The 20,532-nt window shown below is 37.0% G+C and overlaps 1 protein-coding gene across 6 annotated transcripts in view; it reads right to left on the bottom strand.

Moving 5' to 3' along the window:
• The window catches only part of LOC118544892 (transcriptional regulator ATRX), a 303,532-nt gene that overhangs the window by 224,270 nt on the left and 58,730 nt on the right, over positions 1-20,532 (bottom strand). The window lies entirely within an intron of this gene.

The following is a 20,532-nucleotide window of genomic DNA, read 5'->3' as shown; positions in this document are numbered from 1 at the left end:
TACGCAATCAATGGATAAATGCAGAACACTGACACCACCAAATGCTGGTGAAGATGTGAAGCAACAGAAAGAAGTCTCATTCAATTGCTGTTGGGAATGGAAAACGGTACAACCACTTTGGAAGACATTTGGGCAGTTCCTTTTTTTTTTTTTTAAAGATTTTATTTATTTACTTGACAGAGAGAGAGAGACAGTGAGAGAGGGAACACAAGCAGGGAGAGTGGGAGAGGGAGAAGCAGGCTTCCCGCTGAGCAGGGAGCCCAATGAGGGGCTTGATCCCAGGACCCTGGGATCATGACCTGAGCCGAAGGCAGACGCTTAATGACTGAGCCACCCAGGCGCCCCTGGGCAGTTTCTTACAAAATTAACCATTCTCTTACCATATGATCCAGCAATCACACTCCTTGATAATTATCCAAATAAGATGAAAACTAAATCCACTCAAAAACCTGCACACAGATGCTTATAAACACTGTGAACCTAAAACTGCTCCAGGGCGCCTGGGTGGCTCACTTGGTTAACCATCTGCCTTCGGCTCAAGTCATGATCCCAGAGTCCTGGGATCAAGTCCCGCATTGGGCTCCCTTCTCAGCAGGAAGTCTGATTCTCTGCCCTGCCCCTGGTTCATGCATTCTCTTTCTCTCTCTCTCTCTCTCTCTCTCTCATTCTCTCTCTTAAATAAATAAATAAAATCTTAGGAAAACAATTAAATAAAACCGCTCTAAAAAGTAAAATCTATTTTAAAAGACCCTAAAAAAATGGAATATCCTCAACTATCTACAAAATACCCACAGGTTAACATTATACTAAATGGTGAAAGACTGAATGCTTTCTTAAGATCAGAAACAAGAAAGGAAATCCACTCTTGCCACTTCTATTCAGTATTGTAATGAAGATTCTAGCCAGAGCAAGTAATCAAGAGAAAGAAATAAAAAGCATCAAGATTGAAAAGAAAGAAGTAAAACTATCTCTCTTTGGAGATGACATTATCTTATATATAGAAAATCTATGGAATCCACCACAAAACTATTAGAACTAGTAAAAGAGTACAGAAAGATTGAAAAATACAAGAACAATATAAAAAAATCAATTGTATTTCTATTCACTTGTAATGAATGACCTGAAAATAAAGAAAACAATCCAACAGTAAGATGGCAATAGTCCCCAAACTGATCTACCAATACAATGCAATCCCTGTCAGAATCCCAGCTGACTTTTTTCTAGAAACTGACAAGCTCATTCTAAAATTTGTATAGAATTAAACAGGAATAGCCAAAATAGCCTTCAAAATAAAGAACAAAATACGAAGATTCACACTTCACAATTTCAAAACTTACTATAAAACAATTGTAATTAATATAGTGTAGCACTGACAAAAGGATAGACATATAGATGAGTCAAAAAAAGACTGAAAGTCCAGAAATAAAACCACCTATCTGCGGTTGACTGGTTTTCTTCCCACCCACCCCCCAATTGATTTTCAATAAGGATGCCAAGACCATTCAGTGGGGAAATAGTCTTTTCAACAAATGATGTTAACATAACTATGTATCCACATGCAAAAAGTGAACTTGGAGCCTCACACCACACACAAAAGAACTCCAAATGCACCAAAGACCTAAAGAGTTAAAACTATAAAACTCTTAGAAGAAAATACAGGGGTAAATCGTTGTGACCTCAGATTTAGTACTATGAATTCTTAGATATGACACCAAAAACATGAGCAATAAAAAGAAAATTAGACTAACTATACTTTATCAAAATTAAAAGCTTTTGTGCTTCAAAGGACACCATCAAGAAGATGAAAGACAACCAACAAAATGGGAGAAAATATTTGCAAATCATATATCTGACCCAAGTTCCCACTGACAGATGAATGACTAAATATGCCATATACACACAATGGAATGCTATTCAGCCTTAAAAAGGAAGGACATTTTGATACATGCCACAACAATGATGAACCTTGAAGGCGTTATGCTAAGTAAAATAAGCCAGACACAAGAGGACAAAAACTGTATTAGCCCTCCCACTTATATGAGGATCCTAAAATAGTCAAGATTATAGTGACAGAATGTAGAATGGTGGTTGCCAGAGGCTAGGGAAGAGAGGATTGGAAAGTTAGTCCTTAATGGGTGCGGAGTTTCATTTGAAGATGAAAAGTTCTGGAGATAGGTGGTAGTGATGTTTGCACAACCATGTGAATGTACTTAATGCCAGAGAATTGTATACTTAAAAATGGTTAAAATGGTAAATTTTATCATAATAAAAAGTTCAGAAGATATAAAGAATGCTAAAAATCAATAACAAAAACAAATACCCAATTAAAAATTGGACAAAGGGTCTGAATAGACAATTCTCCAAGGAAAATATATACAAATTACCAACAAGCACATAAAAAGATGCTCAGTATCATTAGCCATTAGGTAAATGAAAATCAAATCCAAAATGAGACACTACTTCACGTGCACTACGAAGGGTAAAATCAAAAAGTCAGATAATAATTGCAGAGAAATCAGAATCCTCATACACTGCTGGTAGGAATGTAAAAAGGTGCAGCCACTTTGGAAAACATTTTGGCATTGCCTCAAAGGATTTAACATAGTTACCATATAACCTAGCAATTCTACTCCTAAGTGTATACCCAAGAAAAATGAAAATACACTGCCATACACAAACTTGTTCACAAATGTTTATAGCAGAATTATTCATAATAGCCAAAAAGTATAAACAAGACAAGTATCCATGAACAGATCAAATGTCATATAAAAGAATGTTATTTGGCCATAAAAAGGAATGAAGTATTAAAACACGCTACAACACAGATAAACCTTGAACACATTACACTAAGTGAAAGAAGCCAGTCACACAGGACCACATATTATACAATGCCACTCGTAAGAAAAGTCCAAAATACGGGAATCCATAAAGCCAAGAAAGTAGATTAGTGAGGTTGCTTGGTAGATTAGTAAGGGGGTGGGAATGTTTCTTTTGACGTGATAAAAAGGTTATAAAATTAACTATGGTGATGGTTACACATATCTGTGAAATACAAAAACTACTAAATTGTATACTTTAAATGAGTGAATTTTATGCTATACAAATTATATCCCAATAACAATGTTAAAAGTGTTATTATTAGTCATTAGGGAAATGCCAATTAAAACCACAAGATATCACTAAGTATCTATCAGAATACATAAAATTAAAAAGGAAATAGTGGTAACACCAAATGCTGGTGTAGATGCAGAGAAACTGAGTCACTCATACATTGCTTTGGGAATATAAAATGGTGTGGCCCCTCTGGAACTCAGTTTACAATTTAGGAGTATCTTAAAATAAACAAGCAACCATCATATGACCCACCAACTGCACTCCCAGGCATTTATCCCAGAGAAATGAAAACGTAGTTCACACAAATGTTCATCAGCAGTTGTATTTGTAATAGCTCAAATATGGAATCAGCCCAGATGTCCCTTAACAGGTGAATGGTTAAACAAACTGTGGTATATCCATACCATGGAACACTAGTACACTGCAATTAAAAAGGAAATAACTACTGGTACATGCTAAAACTCAGATGAATCTCTAGGGAATTATGCTAAGTGAAAAAACCAAATCCCCAATACATACATTCATACGATTCCATTTATGTAACATGTTTGAAATGACAGAACTTTAGAAATGGAGGACAGATTAGTGATTGCCAGGTTGTTAGGCCTGGGTAGGAGTCAGGCTAAGGAAGTAAGCATGATTATGAAAAGGCAGGATGAGTAATCTGTGAGGATGGATATATGACTAGAGGGGTGGAGATATGAATCAACCCAAATAATAAAATTGTATAAAACTCAATAAACCCACACAAGTACAAGGAAAACTTAGGAAATCTGAACTAGATCAGTGGATATCAATAACCTGATTATAATAATATATTATAGTTTTAGAAAATGTTTCCATTATGGGGAAAATAGACAAAGTGTATGTAAGAACTCTCTATTAGTTGTTACAACTGCATGTGAATCTATAATTATCTGAATATAAATGTCACTGTAAAAAAACTGTCAAAAAACTAGGAATAGAGGGAAACATCCTCAACTTGGTATTTACAAAAACCCTTTATACAGGAACCATCATACTTAATGGTAAAAGACTGAATGCTTTACCACCAAGATCATAAACACCAAGAGAATGTCTGCCATCACCATTCTTCTTCAAGATAATAATGGAAAATACAAAAACTCCTACCCAGCATAATGATGCAAGAAACAGAATTAAAATGCACACAAACGAAACAAAGAAATAAAACTGTCCCTATTTTCAGGGGCGCCTGGGTGGCTCAGTCGTTAAGCGTCTGCCTTCGGCTCAGGTCATGGTCCCAGGGTCCTGGGATCGAGCTCCACATTGGGCTCCCTGCTCCGCGGGAAGCCTGCTTCTCCCTCTCCCACTCCCCCTGCTTGTGTTCCCTCTCTCACTGTGCCTCTGTCAAATAAATAAAATCTTTAAAAAAAAAAAAAAACTGTCCCTATTTTCAGACAAGATTATGTAGAAAATTCCAAGGAATCTACAAGGCAAAAAAAATAAAACAAACAAAAACCCTCCCTACAGCAAGTTCACAGGATTCAAGGACAACATAAAAAGAGAACAAAATTCCTACATACCTGCAATGAACAAATAAAATCTAAATTACAAATAACAACAGAATTTAAAATAGCACCCCAAATACCTGAAATACTTATGTAAAAATCTAACAAAATATGTGCAAGATTAGTATACAGATAACTATAAAATGCTGGGCCCACTGAGAATTTCTATTGACTTTTTTCCTGAGCATGGGTTACACATTCTTATTCTTTGCATGTGTTTGATTGATAACTATACAGTTTTACTGGGGAAAGGCTTTGAAGAGCAAGTACTCCACACACTTTCTTTTTTGATGTTTCCTATTCTCAGATGGATAAATTCTCTTAGTCTGTTATCAAATTCACTGACACTTATACTGCTACCTTTAATCTCCTGTCAAGTACAATGATTTGTTATTCAAAATTGTATTTTTTAGTTCTAGAACTTCAAAATAGGTTTTTACAGTTTCCATGTCTATGCTAAGATTTCCTATCTCTCTGTTCATCATAAATTCATTTGCCTTTTTGTGCTTGAGCTTAGTTGTAATTGCTGCTTTAATGTTCTTCTCTGCTAATCTCAACGCTTGAGTTATCTGTAGATTGGTCTCTATTGACTGTCTTTCCTTTTGAGCATGGGTCACATTTCTTCTTGCTTCATCTATCTAGTATTTTAGATTGGTACTAGTCATTTGGAAAGATAAAGTGAAGACACTGCAACCCATTATGTTCCTCCAAAGAGTTGATATTTCTGTTATGAGGAGGTAGTTAACTTAGCTGAAATCTAACCCCAAACTGTTTACCCTGTACTGGAAGCAACTAAAAGATTTCTACTGTTCTTTTTACCCCTAACTGAGCTGCCTGGAATCTGGGCTACACTTGAACAATTCAATCGCAGGTATGGTTGGAGTTTTTGCAGCTTTTGGAGTTCCCAATTTGTAGCTCTCTTCTGAATGGAATCCTCCCCCTTCATTTTACAAAAGCTGCTAGTGTCACCCTAAATTTCTTCATACCTCATCCAATATGAATACAGATTTCTATCCAAGTCTTAACTGCCCACGACTGAGCTAACTGGCACTTTCCTTAAGGAAAAAAGGCTTAACAATTGGGAATTCACTAACAGTATTTCCTTCTTCCATGTGTTCACTCCCCTCCCATTTGTGTCTGCTTTTTGTCACTTTCTAGTTCCTTCACATAATTATTTTCAGTATTTTGACCAGAGCTTATAACTGGTATCTGTGGGAAATAATATGCTTGTGCAAATGAAGCTAGTTTGCCACCACCAGAGGCAGAATTCCCCAACTACCTACTAAACACAGAACTCTGACAATATAATGTCATTCTAAAGACAAAGAGAATTTAAAACAAATACTTAATGCTGGTTAGGTTTCTCTGTTGTGATGGTATGGTTAGCAAATTTGCAACTAGGTGGATAACATGAGGACTGAGCAAATGAGTACAAAAATTGAGGATAGCAGGGCCAGACATCTCTGTCACAGAAAGAAGTTAAAATACAAAGAGGAAGACTACAATGAAATCTGTAGTAACAAATTAGAATTAAAAGTATCGGGGCGCCTGGGTGGCTCAGTTGTTAAGTGTCTGCCTTCGGCTCGGGTCACGATCCCAGGGTCCTGGGATCGAGCCCCGCATCGGGCTCCCTGCTCCGCGGGAGGCCTGCTTCTCCCTCTCCCACTTCCTCTGCTTGTGTTCCCTCTCTGGCTGTGCCTCTCTGTCAAATAAATAAATAAAATCTTTCAAAAAAAATTTTAAAAAAAGTATCAATACCAACTTTAGGAGAGGATGATAAAGTGGAAGGGTCCTAAGCTCCCATCCATCCATGCAAACACCTCCATCAGTGTAAATAACACAGAAAACAACCCAAAGATTGGCAAAACAGATTCTCCACAGCAATCATAGAGAAGAGGCCACATCAAAAATGGTAGAGAGGGCACAGACTTGGTTAAGAACAAAACTGACCCAAGAGACTGTCTGCAAGGGGAAGGGAAACCACAAGCACAGAGAAGGGAGAAAAGCAGACCCCACACCAGACTCCCTAGGCATGAGGGGCCTGCACTGGAAAGATGTGTCCCCATAACATTTGGCTTTGAAAATGAGAGAAACTCAACACTGAAAATTTTCATAATCAGTTCAACACTTTGAACTTTAAAAATCAGCAGGCTGGGCTCTGGGAAAACCACAGGGCAAGAGGAAACTGAGTCCCTGCCCTTTAAGAGCCAGCATGAGAAACAACCCCAGTGAGATACCACATAGAAGCAGCAATTTGAAAACCACCAGGGGTATACGGTAAGGAAACTGATGTATTTACTAATCTCAGAACCTGCACAGGAAGGGAAGGGAACTTCAGGAGACTACTCCAAGAACAAAAGAGTGGGCAGGTGCCACTTTACCTCCCCAACCCCCAGTCCAGATACCAGGGCACTTTTGGGAACCAGTGAATACTCTCCATCTAGCTTGCAAACAGCACACCATGCCCTCCATAAGAGTTCTCCAAAGTACCTCCAGGTTCCCTCCAGAACAGATTAGTGCATACCTTGCAAATTATCATGGGCCCTGCCTACACCCCCACCTCTCCTTCCAATCTGCCCCATTGAACCCAACAACAGCAAAGGTCCACCTAAAGAGGAACCAAAAAACTGGCATTGTGCAAGCAGACCTGAAAGTGGCCAGAACCAATACAAAGTGACTCATGACCTGGGGAAACAGAAAAATAAGCACACAGACCAGTTCAACTGCAGCCCTGCAGAAGGCTGAGGGCAGACAAATGGTATGATGGCAGGCCCCACTAACTTATACAAGTCTCAGGGGACAACACACAGAGAGTACCCTGCAGTTCAGTTAAGAGTGCACCCTGCAAATGTCTCATGTAAGTGAACTCAAGAAACGAGCCGTCCCCAGACTGCCCTATTAACAATGCAGGGACCAAACTGCCCATAATAGGCAAAGGGAGCCATTGGATCCAACTGCACTGGAGAAAACTGTGCCTCAGCCACAACGGTACGGTGCACACAACACATACAGGAGACACCCCTGAAGTGCAACGTTCTGGTGAACAGGGAACCTTGCACTGCAGGGAACTACAGGACATCTTCCTCATAGGACCACTACTTACAAGTGTAGAAGACACAGATGACTTTCTTAACACATATAAATAGACACAGAGAGTGAGACAAAATAAGGAGAAAGAAGAATATGCATCAAATTAAAGAACAATAAATGACAGGAAGAGAAGCAAGCAAAATAGACATCAGCAATATGCCTGAGAGAAAATTCAACATAATGGTCCTAGAGATACTCACTAGAACTGAGAAGAGTGGGGGATCTCACTGAGAACCTCAACAAAGAGGTATAAAATATAAAAAAAGAACCAAGTAAAGATGAAGAACACTATAAATGAAATTAAAAATATACTAGAAGGAATAAGTAGTAGACTAGAGGAAGCACAAAAACATATCGGTGACCTTGAAGACAGAGTACTGGAAGGTAATCAAGCTACACAAGAGAAAGAACAGAATAAAAAATGAGAACAGATTAAAGGAACGCAGCAACACCATCAAGCATAGGAACATATATATATTAGGGATCCTAGAAAGAGAAGAAAGACAAAATGAGGCAGAAAGTTTATTTGCAGAAATAAGACCTGAAAAATTACCAAATCTAGAGAAGGAAACAGAAACCCAGATCTACAATGAGGTACAAAGAGTCTCCCCAAAAAAAATCAACCCGAGGAGGTCCACACCAAGACACATAGTAATTAAAATGGCAAAAAATAGTAATACAGAGAGGATATTAAAATTACAGAACATTTTATCCTAAAACAGCAGAATACACAGTCTTTTTAAGTGCACATGGACATTCTCCAGAATAGATCACATACTGGGTCACAAATCAGCCCTAAAAAAGTACAAAAAGATGGAGATCAGACCATGCATATTTTCAGACTACAATACTATAAATCTTGAAGTCAACCACAAGAAAAAATTTGGAAAGACCACAAATACATGGAGGTTAAAGAACATCCTACTAAAGAATAAAAGGGTTAACCAGGAAACCAAAGAAGAAATTTCAAAAATACATGGAAACAAATGAAAATGAAAACACAACAGTCAAAAACCTTTGGGATGCAGCAAAGGCAGTCCTAAGAGGGAAATACAGTGAAATACAGGCCTACCTCAAGAAGCAAGAAAAGGCTCAAATAAAAACCTAAACTTACACCTAGAAAAGGAATAGCAAATAAAGCCTAAAGCCAGCAGAAGAAGGGAAATAATAAAGATTAGAGCAGAAATAAAGGATAAACAACAACAAAACCAGCAGAACAGACCAATGAAACTGTGAGCTCATTCCCTGAAAGAATTAATAAAACTGATGAACCACTAGACAGACTTAAAGAGAGAGAAAAGACCCAAATAAATGAAATGACAAATGGAAGAGGAGAAATGACAACTGCCACAGAAATACATACAATTGTAAGAGAATACTATGAAAAATTACCTGCCAATAGGGCAAACTGGAAGAAATGGATAAATTCCTAGAAACATACAAATTACCAAACTGAAACAGGAATAGAAAATTTAAACAGACTGAGTACCAGCAAAGAAATTGAATCAGTAATCAAAAATCTCCCAACAGGGGTGCCTGGGTGGCTCAGTTAGTTAAGCATCTGCCTCTGGCTCAGGTCATGATCCCAGGGTCCTGAGATCAGGCCCCACACAACAGACTCCCTGCTCAGCAGGGAGTTTACTTCTCCCTCTGCCCCTCCCCACAACTCGTTTTCTCTCTCTCTCTCTCAAATAAAAAAATAAATAAATCTTAAAAAAAAAAAAAGACATGATTAAAAAAAAATCTCCCAACAAACAAAAGTTCAGGGCCAAATGTCTTCCCAGGGTAATTTTAACAGACATTTTTTTTTTTAAAGATTTTATTTATTTATTTGAGAGAGAGACAGACAGAGATAGTGACAGAGAAAGCGAGAAGAGAGCATGAACAGGAGGAGAGGGAGAAGCAGGCTTCTCGCTGAGCAGGGAGCCCAACGCGGGACTTGATCCCAGGACCCCAGGATCATGACCTGAGCCGAAGGCAGACGCTTAACCAACCGAGCCACCCAGGTGCCCCTTAACAGACATTTAAATAAGAGTTAATGCCCAGTCTTCTCAAAATGCTCAAAAAGTAGAAAGGGAAGGAAAACATCCAAGATCCTCCTACAAATCCAGGATTACTTTGATTCCAAAACCACACAAAGACCCCACTACAAAGGAGAATTACAGGACAACATCCCTGATGAACAAGGATGCAAAAATTCTCAACAAGAAACTAGCAAATCGAATCAAACAGTACATTAAAAGGATTATTCACCATGATCAAGTGGGATTTATTCCTGGGCTGCAGGGGTGGTTCAATATATGCAAATCAATCAATGTGATAAACCACATTAATAAAAGAAAGGATAAGAATTATATGACCCTCTCAACAGATGCAGAAAAAGCATTTCACAAAATACAGCATCCATTCTTGCTCAACAAAGAAGGTATATATAGAACATACCTCAACATCATAAAGGCCATATATGAAAGACCCACAGCTGATATCTTCAATGCAGAAAAAAAGGACAGCTTTTCCTCTACAGTCAGGAACAAGACAGGGATATCCACTCTCATCATTACTATTTAACATACTACTGGAAGTCTTAGTCTCAGCAATCAAACAAAAAGAAAGAAAAGACATCCAAATCAGCAAGAAAGAAGTCAAACTTTCACTATTTGTAGATGACATGATACTCTATGTAGAAAATCAGAAAGATTCCACAAAAAAAAAAAAGCTAGAATACATGAATTCAGCAAAATCAATGTACAGAAATTGGTTGCATTTCTATACACCAATAATGAAGCAGGAGAAAAAAAAAAATCAAGGAATCGTTCCCATTTACAACTGTACCAAAACCCATAAGATACCTAGAAATAAACCTAACCAAAGAGGTAAAAGATCTGTACTCTCTAAACTATAAAACACTGATGAAAGAAACTAAAGAGGAAACAAAGAAATGGAAAAACACTCCATGCTCAAGGATTGGAAGAACATACATTGTTAAAATATATTTATTACCTAAAGCAATCTACACATTTAATGTACTCCTTATCAAAATACCACCAGCAGTTTTCACAGAGCTAGAAAAAACAATCCTAAAATTTGTGTGGAACCAGAAAAGACCCCGAATAGCCAAAATAATGTTCAAAAAGAAATCCAAAGCTGCTGGCAACACAATTCCAGATGTCAAGCTGTATTACAAAGCTGTAGCGATCAAGACAGTATGGTACTGGCACAAAAACAGACACATAGATCAATGGAACAGAATAGAGAGCCCAGAAATGGACCCTCAACCTATGGTCAACTAATCTTGGACAAAGCAGGAAAGAATATCCAATGGACAAAAGACAGGCTCTTCAACAAAAGGTGTTGGGAAAACTGGACAGCAACATGCAGAAGAATAAAACTGGACCACTTTCCTACACAATATACACAAATAAATTCAAAATGGATGAAAGACCTAAATGTGAGACAGAAAACCAACAAAATCCTAGTGGAGAACACAAGCAGAAACCTCTTTGACCTTGGCTGTAGCAACTTCTTACTAGACATGTTGCCTAGGGGCAAAGGAAACAAAAGCAACAATGAACTATTGGGACTTCATCAAAATAAAAAACTTCTGCACAGCAAAGGAAACAATCAACAAAATTAAAAGGCAGCCTATGGAATGAGAGAAGATATTTGCAAATGACATATCTGATAAAGGGTCATTATCCAAAATCTATAAAGAACTTATAAAACTCATCACCCAAATGAAAAAAAAATAACCCAGTTAAGAAATGGGCAGAAGGCATGAATAGACATTTTCTCAAAGAAGACATCCAGATAGATGGCTAACAAACACAAGAAAAGATGCTCAATATCACTCATCATCAGGGAAATACAAATCAAAACCATGATGAGATACCACCTCACACCTGTCAGAATGGCTAAAATTAACAATACAGGAAACAACAGATGGTGGTGAGGATGCAGAGAAAGGGTAACACTCTTACACTGTTGGTGGGAATGCAAACTGGAATAGCCACTCTGGAAAACAGTATGAAGGTTCCTCAAAAAGAGAAAATAGACCTACCCTATGACCCAAAAATTGCACTACTAGGTATTTACTGAAAGGATACAAAATTATTCGAAAGGGCACATGTACCCCAACGTTTACAGCAGCATTATCAACAATAGCCAAACTACTGGAGAGCCCAAAAGGTTGATCCACTGATGAATGGATAAAGAAGATGTGGTATATATACAATGGAATATTACTCAGCCCTCAAAAAGAATGAAATCTTGCCATTTCATTGACATGGATGGATCTAAGTGTGTTATGCTAAGTGAAATAAGTCAGAGAAAGACAAATACTATATGATTTCACTCATATGTGGAATTTAAAAAACAAAACAGATGAACATATGGGCAGGGGGAAAAATGGGAGAGGAAAATAAACCATGGAGACTCTTAATGATAGAGAACAAACTGAGGGTTGATGAAGGGAGGTGGGTGGGGGATGGGCTAAATAGGTCATGGGTATTTAGGAGGGTACTTGTTGTAATGAGCACCGGGTGTTATACGTAAGTGATGAATCACTAAATTCTACTCCTGAAACCAATATTACACTATATGGTAACCAGAATTTAAATAAAAATTTGAAAAAATTAGTATTCTACCAACGCTACCATTCACAGGACAGATAAAGAGCTCCCAGACAAACAAAACTTAAAGTAATTCATAACTACTAAACCAGCCTTACAAGAAATGTAAGAGGGATAACCTGAGTGGGAAGGTTACACCATAAGGAGTAAGAAGAATAGGAAGCACAAAAGCAGTAAAATTAAGTATACCTAAGAAATAAAAGAATTAACAAAATACAAGGATGAAAAATATGAAAACACAGTGGGGGGGGGAGTAAAACTTTAGTACATTCAGAATGGGTTTGAACTTAATCAACCTCAGCTTAATAGACACTGCTATATGCAGAAGATGATATATATAAGCATAATGGTAACCACAAGTCAAAAACTGGTAAGAGATACGCAAAACATAAAGAGAAAGGAATCCAAGCACATCACTAATGAATGGAAGCAAACAATGAGAACAGAGCAAGAGAAGTGAGACAGAAGTACTACAAAAACAACCATAAAATAGATAACAAAATGGCAATAAATACACACCTATTAATAATTACTTTGAATGTATATGGACTAAATACTCCAATCAAAAGACATAGGGTGAAGGAAGGGATAATAAAGAAAGATCCATCTATGTGCTACCTACAAAAGACTCATTTCAGACCTAAAGACACATGCATATTGAAAGTGAAGGGATGGAAAAACATTTATCATGTGAAATGAAGTGAAAAGAAAGATGGGGTAGCAATATTTATATAGGACAAAATAGACTTTAAAACATCGTCTGTAACGAGACAAAAAAGGAGACTACATAATCATAAAGGGAACAATCCAAAAAGAAAATGTAACAATTGCATATATATATGAACCCAACATGGGAGCACACACAAAAACAAAGCAGCTAGTAACAAGCATAAAGGAAGTAATTGATAGTAACTCAGTAATAGTAGGGGACTTAACTTACATCAATAGATCATCCAAACAAAAAATCAAAAAGTAAACAGTGGCTTTGAAGGACATATTGGAACACATGAATCCAATAGATATATTCAGAACATTCCATCCTAAAACAGAATACACATTCTTTTCACATACACATGGAATATTCCACACAACAGATCGTATGTTAGGCCACAAAGCAAGTCTCCAAAAATTCAAATAGATGGAAGTCATACCATGCATCTTTTCCAACACTAGCACTATGAAACTAAAATCAACCACAAGAAAAAATCTGGAGAGCACATAAACACATGAAGATTAAATAACATGCTAATAAACAATAAATGGGACAACCAAGAAATCAAAGAGGAAATAAAACTAAATGTAAACAAGTGAAAACAAAAACACAATGGTCCAAAATCTTTCAGATGCAGCCAAAGCTGTTCCAAGAAGGAAGTTTATAGCAAAACAGGCGAAGTATGAAAAACCTCAAATAAATAACTTAAACTTACACCTAAAGGAACTAGAAAAAGAATAACAAATGAAACCCAAAAACAGCAGAAGGAAGTAATAAAAATAAGAGCAGAAATAGGGGCACCTGGGTGGCTCACCCAGTTGATGGTCCAACTCCTGGTTTAGGCTCAGGTCATGATATTCCCAGTTGGGAGATGAAGATCTACATCAGGCTCCCCACTCAGTGGGGGGTCTGCTTCCCCTCTGCCCTTCCCCCTATTCACACGCATGTGCTCTCTCTCTCAAATAAATAAGTAAATCTTTAAAAAAAAAATAAGAGCAGAAATAAACAAAATAGAAATAAAATTGAAATCTTATCCAGACTCATCAAAAAACAGAACTCAAAACTGGAAATAAAAAGAGGAGAAATAACAACCAACAACACAGAAATACGAACGATTATAAGAAAATATTATGAAAAAGTATATGCCAACAAACTGGACAACCTATAAGAAATGGATAAATTCCTAGAAACATAACCTCCCAAAATTGAATCAGTAAGAAATAGATGATCTGAGCAGACTATTACCAGCATTCAAAAACAACCAACAAAAATCCATGACCAGATGGTTTCACAGGTGAATTCTACCAAACATTTAAAGAGTTAATACCTATTCTTCTCAAACTGTGCCAAAAAACAGAAGAGGAAAGAAAGCTTTCAAATTCATTCAATCAGGCCAGTGTAACCCTGATACCAAAACCAGATAAAGACTCCACTAAAAAAAAGAGAACCACATGGCAATATCCCTGGTGAACAGAGATGCAAAATTCCTCAGCAAAATATAAGCAAAGTGAATCCAACAATACATTAAAGAATCATTTACCAAGATCAGGCAGGATTTATTCCTGGGATGCAAGGTGAGTCAATATTCACAAATCAGCCAATGAGATACATCTCATTCAATATAGAAAGGATAAAAACCATATGATAATTTCAAAAGATGCAGAAAAAGGATTTGACAAAGTATGACGTCCTTTCATGACAAAAACACTCATAGTAGGTTTAGTGGGAACATACCTCAAAATAATAAAGGCCATTTATAAAAAACCCACAGCTACCATCATCCTTAATGGGGAAAGAACTGGGAGCTTTTCCCCCTAAGGTGAGGAACAAAACATGGGATGTCCACCCTCACCACTCTTATACAATATAGTACTGCAAATCTTAGCCACAGGAATCAGAAAATAAAAAGAAATGAAAAGCATCCAAATTGGTAAGGAAGAACACAAACTTTTACTATTTGCAGATGACATGATACTATATAGAGGAAACCCTGAAGACTCCAACAAAAAACTAGTAGAACTGATACACAAATTCAGTAAGGTTGCAGGATACAAAAGCAATCTATAGAAATCTGTTGAATTTTTATGTACTAATAATGAAGTACTAGAAAAAAATTGAGAAAATAATCCCATTTATAATTTTACCAAAACCATGAAGATACCTAGGAAGAAACCTAACCAAAGAAGCCAAAGATCTGTACTGTGAAAATTAAAGAACACTTGTGGAAGAAATTGAACAGGACACAAAGAAATGGAAAACATTCCAAGCTCATGGATTGGAAGAACACATATTGTTAAAATGTCTATACTAACCAAAGCAATCTACACATTTAATGCAATCCTTATCAAAATACCAACAGCATTTTTCACAGAACTAGAACAAACAATCCTAAAATTTGTATAGAATCACAGAAGTCCCCCAAATAACCAAAGCAATCTTGAAAAGGAAGAACAAAACTGAAGGTATCACAATCCCAGATTTCAAGATATACTACAAAGCTGTAGTGATCAAAACAGTATGGTACTGGCACAATAAAAGACACATAGATCAATGGAATAAAATAGCCTAGAAATAAATCCAAGATTATATGGTTGATTAATTTTCAACAAAGGAGGCAAGAATATGCAATGGGAAAAAGTCTCTTCAACAAATACTGGGAAAACTGGACAGCAACATGCAAATAAAAATTTGAGAATAATGAAACTGGACCACTTTCTGACACCATACACAGACATAAACTCAAAATGCATTAAAGACCTAAATGTGAGACCTGAAACCATAAAAATCCTAGAAGAGAGCACAGACAGTAATTTCTCTGACATCCACCATAGCAACATTTTTCTAGATGTGTCTTCTGAGGCAAGGGAAACAAAAGCAAAAATAAACTACATCAAAATACAATGCTTCTGCACAGCAAAGGAAACAATCAACAAAACTAAAAGATAACCTACTGAGTGGGAAAAGATATTTGCAAATGATATACCCAATATGGGTTAGTATCCAAAATATATAAAGAACTTACACAACTCAACACCAAAAAACCCCACAGATAATCCAATTTTAAAATGGGCAAAGGACATCAACAGACATTTTTCCAAAGAATACATACAGATGGCCAACATGAAAAGATGCTCAACATCACTCGTCAAGGAAATGCAAATCAAAACCACAATGAGATATCAACTCACACCTGTCAGAATGGATGAAATTTAAAGCACAAGAAACCACAAGTGTTGGCAAGGATGTGAAGAAAAAGGAACTCTTGTGCACTGTTGCCGGGAATGCAAACTGTACAGCCATTGTTGAAAACCATATAGAGGTTCCTCAAAAAATTAAAAATATTATTACCATATGATCCAGTAATTCCACTACTGGATATTTATCCCAAAAATACAAAAACACTAATTTGAAAAGGTATGTGCACACCTATGTTTACTGAAGTATTATTTACAATAGCCAATATATGGAAGCAACCCAAGTGTCCATCAATAGATGAATAAAGACAATGTGGTATGTATATACAATGGAATATTACTCAGTCATAAAAAAGAATGAAATCTTACCATTTGCAATAACATGGATAGATCTAAAGGATATAGTGCTAAGCAGAATAAGCCAGTCAGATAAAGACAGATACATGATTTTACTCATATGTGGAATTTAAGAAACAAAACAAACAAAAAAAAGTAACAAACAAAAGAGAACAAACTGGTGGTTACCAGAGGGCAGATGCGTAGGTGAAGCAAGTAAAGGGGACTAAGAGTACTCTTAATGTATGGAATTGTTGAATCACTATATTGTACACCTGAAAATAATATAAAACTGTAAGGTTAGTTATACTGGAATTTAAAAATAAATTAATTAAAAAATAAAAGTATCAATATCAACTCATGAAAATATTAACACATATATCCATTTTCTCTGTGAAAGGGCATGTAACCAAAGATGTCCCGGTGGCAATGAGAACACTGTACAACCAGATCTTGGTTTCTAAATACAGTATCTCACTAAAAGGAAGTGGAACTCCTTGGAGAAATAACTGATATCTGGGCCAGGTAAAGGACAGTGCAAAATACACATTCAAGATCTTGTGAGGGCAGAAAGTAATGAAGTGCTCTAAGATGATGATTTGTAAAAAGGTCAGCAGGAGCCATATCGAAGGGGCTCCCACTTGCCACCAGTGATACAAAAGAACACTGAAATAAATATAGAGATATTAATGAATAAAGAAAGAATATTAGTATATACAAATTAAACAAATGAAGAGAAAATAGAATGTAAAGCCCTCCCGTATACTTACAGTAATACATCAACTAAAAGATGTAATAATAGATTATTCAGCATTTGGAACCCATCAATGTAATATATCATTTAGCCAAGAATCATGAATGGATACTGCAGTACGATTTTCTACATATGGCGCCCAAGATTTCATGCTCCCTAATCTCCAGAACCTATGAATGTGAGGAAATGCTACTGCCATGACTGTACTATATAAAATAGCACCATCGACCTTAAAAATTGGAGGAAGGGGTGAAAGGGATTTGGCTAGTGTAATCACATGAGTCCTTAACAGTAGGTAAATTTCTCCAGATGATGGCTGAAGAAGCAAGCAAAAGAGATTCAAAGCATGAGAAAGACTCAACGTGCTGGCTTTGAATATGGAGGGGGCCATGTGAGAAGAAATACAAACAGCCTTAAGCTAAGAGAGAGGATCCTGACCAACAGCCAGAAAGAAATGGGAACCTTAGACCTATAACCACAAGGACTTGAATTCTGCGAACAACCTAAATGAGCACAGAAATGGATTTTTCCACAGAGCTTTCAGAAAGGAACATAGTCTCAAAGACACTTTCACTTTAGCCTTGTGATACCCTGAGGAGAGCCCAGAAAGGCTCACTGGACTCCTGACCTACAGAACTGTGAAAAAATACATCTGGATCATTATAAGATGCCATGTTTGTGGTTATGTGCAATAGAAAACACATAAGTTAACTTTTGATCGTGAAAAAGAATACCTAAATAGTTTCACAGTAATATCCTACAAATTACTTATTAGTTACAAAGGAATAAATCATAAGTTTATAGTGGATTAATCTAGCATAACAACCACAGTCAAGTAAGCTAAGTTAACATCACTAATAAAAGAAAAAATTACAGGGGTGCATGGGTGGCTCAGTCAGGTAAGCGTCTGCCTTCGGTTCAGGTCATCCATCATCCCAGGGTCCTGGGACTGAGCCCCAAGTCGGGGTCTCTACTAAATGAGGAGCCTGCTTCTCCCTCACCCTCTGCCTGCCACTCCCCCTGCTTGCGCGCTTATGTGTGCTCTCTGTCAAATAAATAAAATCTTTAAAAAAAATAAAGCTTTAAAAAAAAAAGAAAATTACATCATGTGCCTTGTGGTATGATGTAATGACAAGAACACAATACCACATATTAACCCCAATAAAAATAAATAACCTGAATCTAATTATAACTAATCAGACAAATTCATATCAACGGTCACTATACAGACCTGTACGTTTCAAAAGTATCATGGCTCCAACAGACAAAGAAATGGTTTTAGATTTAAAAGGACTAAAGAGGGGCACCTGGGTAGCTCAGTCAGTTAAGCATCCAACTCTTGGTTTCAGCTCAGATCATGATCTCATGGGTGGTGAGATCGAGCCAAGCCCATAATCCATCGGCACAGAGTCTGCTTGAGACTCCTTCCCCCTTCCTCTCCCTCCCACTCTGCTCTCGAGTGCGCACTCTCTCAAATAAATAAATAAAATCTTTTAAAAAATAAAATAAAAATAAAAAGACTAAAGAGACAAGACAACCATATGCTATCTATATATGTTATCTTCAAGTGGATACTTGACTTGGGAGGAAAAATTTACCTATAAAAAAACTGTTCGGTTAATTTTTGAATTAAGAATAAAGACTATGGGATGAAAGACCTCAATGTGAGACAGGAATCCATCAAAATCCTAGAGGAGAACATAGGCAGTAACTTCTTTGACATCGGCCACAGCAACTTCTTTCAAGATACATCTCCAAAAGCTAGTGAAACAAAAGCAAAAATGAACTTTTGGGACTTCATCAAGATAAAAAGCTTCTGCACAGCAAAGGGAACAGTCAACAAAACAAAGAGGCCACCCACAGAATGGGAGAAGATATTTGCAAATGACACTACAGATAAAGGGCTGGTATCCAAGATCTATAAAGAACCTCTCAAACTCAACACCCAAAAAACAAATAATCAAGTCAAAAAGTGTGCAGAAGAGATGAACAGACACTTCTCTGAAGAAGACATACAAATGGCTAACAGACACATGAAAAAATGTTCATCATCATTAGCCATTAGGGAAATCCAAATCAAAACCACACTGAGATACCACCTTACACCAGTTAGAATGGCAAAAATGGACAGGGAAAGAAACAACAAATGTTGGAGAGGTTGTGGAGAAAGGGGAACCCTCTTACACTGTTGGTGGGAATGCAAGTTGGTACAGCCACTTTGGAAAACAGTGTGGAGGTGCCTCAAAAACTTAAAAATAGAGCTACCCTATGACCCAGCAATTGCAGTCCTGGGTATTTACCCCAAAGACACAGATGTAGTGAAAAGAAGGGCCATATGCACCCCAATGTTCATAGCAGCAATGTCTGCAATAGCCAAACTGTGGAAAGAGCCGAGATGCCCTTCAACAGATGAATGGATAAAGAAGATGTGGTCCATATATACAATGGAATATGACTCAGCCATCAGAAAAGATGAATACCCAACTTTTACATCCACATGGATGGGACTGGAGAAGATTATGCTAAGTGAAATAAGTCAAGCAGAGAACGTCAATTATCATATGGTTTCACTTATTTGTGGAACATAAGGAATAATATGGAGGACATTAGGAGAAGGAAGGGAAAAATGGGCAGGGGGAATTGGAGGGAGAGATGAACCATGAGCGATATGGACCTGAGAAACAAACAGGGTTTTAGAGGGGAGGGGGGAGGGGGGATTGGTTAGCCCGGTGATGGGTATTAAGGAGGGCACATACTGCATGGAGCACTGGGTGTTATATGAAAACAATGGATCGTGGATCACTACATCAAAAACTAATGATGTACTGTATGGTGACTAACATAACATAATAAAATTTAAAAAAAAAAAAAAGAATAAAGACTATGGATTAGATAACACTATATATTTAGTTTCACCCACCTACTTACCCTTCCCATTATCCAATACTTCCTATATTTTGGTGTTGCCATTTCAGATTATTTTCCTTCTGATTTAAGAAATCCCTTTACTATTTCATCTATTGTAGGTCTACTGACATGATGGAGTTCTCACTTTTTGTCTATATTAATTCCACTTTCACTTTTGAAAGATGCTTTCACTGAATATACACTTCCAAGATGGCAATTATTTTCATTTGGTACTTTAAAGAAATCATTTCATTATCATGTAGTTTCT

This window comes from Halichoerus grypus, chromosome X (genome assembly GCF_964656455.1).
Source record: "Halichoerus grypus chromosome X, mHalGry1.hap1.1, whole genome shotgun sequence".
Classification (NCBI taxonomy): domain Eukaryota; kingdom Metazoa; phylum Chordata; class Mammalia; order Carnivora; family Phocidae; genus Halichoerus; species Halichoerus grypus.
Note: the sequence above shows the minus strand (reverse complement) of the source record. Positions and strands in the feature narration are given on the sequence as shown.